At 46.4% G+C, this 3,566-nt stretch overlaps 1 protein-coding gene across 1 annotated transcript in view; it reads right to left on the reverse strand.

The window, feature by feature from the left end:
- Positions 1–3,566, reverse strand: part of VAV2 (vav guanine nucleotide exchange factor 2) — a 321,762-nt gene that overhangs the window by 215,903 nt on the left and 102,293 nt on the right. The window lies entirely within an intron of this gene.

Genomic DNA, 3,566 nt, shown 5'->3' on the forward strand with positions numbered 1-3,566 from the left:
GCATAAAAAGAGCATGCTTAATCTCGCTTCATCTAAACTTGCCCATGGTTTCCACTGCTGAAAATCTGGATGCGTCATCATCCTTACGGTTCATTATCGTTGTTGAGTTTCTAAAGACGCTCGCTCGCTCCCGTAGCCAGCAAAGCCCTCTCGCACTCAATAGCTGTCCACCTGGCAAATACAAGCCCCCTCCCAGGGGGCCGAAGTAATCAAAAGTGCTTTGTGCTGCATCTTGATGTCTGCAAGCCCCGGGTCCTGGGCAGCTGGAGCAGGTTTCACAGATGGGCACCATGAATAGAGGAAGTCTGCCAGGAAAGCTGGAAAGCTATGACAGCCGCAGCAGCAGCATCTCCACTCCTCTCTCTCAGCCAGCCAGGTCCCAAGCCACAGGACACCATCAGACTCGACCCGCTCAAGCTAAATGGTAGCCAGTGCCGACAATGCAGCACAGATGTTACAATGTCCACGCAATCACCCCAGCGAGGAAGCGGACAGCTGCATTCAGTGACACCCGAAACTACCAGGTGGCTCAGACGGAGATGGTGATGTCCAGGGCAGAGGTGACAAAGGCGTGAATAAGCCCATCAGACATGAATAACCGTATCCCCTCCCAGCCCCAGAACGAGCTGTTGCGACTTTCGAGTATCAGATAGTTTAACCCAGCCGGACAAGCACCGTATGGGAGTGATCTCAAAACACTGCTACCAACCGAAACATTGCTGGCTTCGATCCTGAAGAATAGATATCTGGGTGCTGTCTGACTCGTGCTGTCTACGGCAGTCACATTTATGCTACACAGAGTTAAGCAAACATCCATGTTTTTGCAGGAATTGAGCCTTCATTGTCATGGCTCCCAGGGCCTCCTGTTTGCAATTTTTTTTTTTTTTTTTTTTAAAGACCAAGAATCTGCAGGTTGAAACAAGGAGGGTTTTTTTGTGGCTTTGTTAAGGCAGGCTGGGCTGCGCTGGCATGGCATAGGAGACTGAATTGCCAGACTGCCTGATCATTTTAATGTTATAGGCACTGGGACTCACATGTGTACGCATGTGTAAAGGGAGAGTGCGTAGGCGTGCGCGCTGACAAACACACACACACACGTGCACACATACACGCATGAATGCACGGCTTCCAGGAATGAATATTAACACTCCTACCCTTTGCTCAGACTTGTGCAAGTCAAACAAGGTCGGGCCCAGTTTTAGTGGGAGGAAACTCAGCTGTTATATAGGGAACTATATTAGGAAACCAGCAAGCAGCACTCCCGCTTTTGCAGCAGGCTCCGAGCCATTGCTTCAGCAGGAGGGCCCCAATAGGTACTGCTGGAAGGGCTCTCCCGTGGGCAAGATATCAAACAAAGGTCACGGTGACCACTTTCTTTAATGACCCCGTGATGCTTTTTGCGGGAGCACTATTATTCCCCATGCCTTGAACAAAGCCCCCCTGTGGGTCATTGATTTTGGCCTGCCTCCAATCCCTGTTGTGGATGCATTCCTGCCCCATGACCCCCAGCTTTATATAAACTTAAATTATGACGTCTTAGCCAGCAAGTCAACTTGAAACACAATAAAAATTCCTTCTGAGAGACTCTTGCAATCCTTCATTCCTTACTGCCCTTCACTAGCTCCTTTTCCTGTTGCAACTAGGATTCGAACACGATTAAGCATGATTTAATTTGCTGGTGCTAATGTTTTACCCCCGGTATTAGGTCATCTTTCCTTTGCCACTTTAAAGGCATCTTCAGCTTATCGACAACAGCAAAATGCATAGAGAAATCTTTAGAAGGCACAAGGCTGAATCCATATGAATCCAACACTGCAGACAATTATTTTCCAACAATAAAGTTAATTGCTCCACCAAGCACTCTAGCAAAATGCATGGGAAGCTGGTGTTAAAAGACATGGTGGACTATTGACAGCCTGTCTCTCTCCAGAGAGAAAATATTCAATGGCATACAGTCATTTAAAAATGCAACCAGCTGAAGGTTTTCCCAACATCAAAGAAGAGCAGATAGTTTTCCTGAGGAGCTGTGTTGCTCGGGCAGAGTGACATAGTCCAGTGCTAAAGTGCCCACCTCGCACGTCACTGCCCAAGTCCCAGGGGCTGGAGATTTTGGGACACCTGACTGAGAACAATATTACAGGCAGGGATTTTCAAAGGTTGAACGCTGAAAATCAGGCCCCTTTTAAAGATGTGTCACCTGTGCACTTGAGCATCACTAGTCACCTGGGAGCAGCTTGGAAAGAAGAGTGATGTAGCCATATTTAAAGGTTTTCTTTTTTACTCTAAATTCATTTTTTATTGGACTGTATTTTATTCACATGCACACACAGAGTACATTCATTCTAGAAAAAAGGATCCTACTGCACTTCCCATATTACTCAGACACTTTGGTTTTCCATGACAAACTAGCAGAGGACTGGGCGATGATTTGTGCAGGAAGATGCTCAGTTCATAGCTCTGGGAGGCAAGCAGAGCCTCCCAACCTCTTCTGGGGAACAGACTGACCCACATGACCTCCCTTATGAGCTAGCAAACCTTGGTTTAATGTGTGGGAACGGGGGGAAGAGTTGGATCCGAGGTTAAGCAGAGGTGTGACAATAGTAGAAAGCCACCGAGGTCGTTGGATAGGATCCTTTGTTAATACTCCAGACTGAAGTATCAAACTTCAAGTTAAGACTCAAGGTGAGAAAATTCAAGGCTTTGGTGCAAATGCTTGAAATTGCACAAACCTATCAGTGCTGCTAACTAGGTCATTGATATATCTGCACCTGCTTACAGAAACGGATGCGATTCCCCCTAAAAGAAACAATAGCTCGATCTCCTTAAGCTTTGGGAGGAAGAATAATTTTGTGACAGAGATTAGGGCTGCATAGAGCTGGGTTCAGACCCCAGCTCTGCCACGCAGGCTCCCTGCATGACCCTGAACAAGCCATCTAATCCTGAGTGGAAGTATGTTGAAAAAAGTTCAAGGTCCAGGACAGGCTCGGGGACTAGGAGGTTGAAGCACCTACATAGACACAGACCCTCAAGCATCACTTCATATGGGTTTTGCAAGGAAGATCCTCAGAGACTCGGGGACTCTGCATGACTGTCAGCTTTCCCCCCACCCTATCTGAATTTCCCAGCCTTGGGCCTGTCTCATTGGTAGCAGCACATTATCATTCTCAGCACCAAGGAGTAATAAAACTCTGCCATGTGACTAGGAAATAAACCCTCACTTGGGCTGGGTAACGGATCCATTTATAAAATTAGGAGTAGATGGAGTCTCATTTGAAAGATTATAAAATGCAAGCTGTTGTAGTCATATAAAAGCCCGCCAAATTGGACAACTATCTAGAAGTGCCTATGCACACACCCCGTGAAAGGGGGAGCAGCCACCACACAAATGACTGTTTTTCTCATCTACTTCTGCTCCATTAAACTCTCATCAGACTCCCTTTCACCTCTTCCCTGCATGCTTCTCCCTCTTACCCACAAACCAAAACAAAAAAACTCTAATTTTAAATTGGAATTAAAAAAAAAGCAGTGTTATTAGGGTGTCTTTAAATTTCCATAACATTTCAATA

The sequence above is a fragment of the Gavialis gangeticus genome, unplaced genomic scaffold, assembly GCF_001723915.1.
Source record: "Gavialis gangeticus isolate Ggan-Ray unplaced genomic scaffold, GavGan_comp1, whole genome shotgun sequence".
Lineage (NCBI taxonomy): Eukaryota > Metazoa > Chordata > Crocodylia > Gavialidae > Gavialis > Gavialis gangeticus.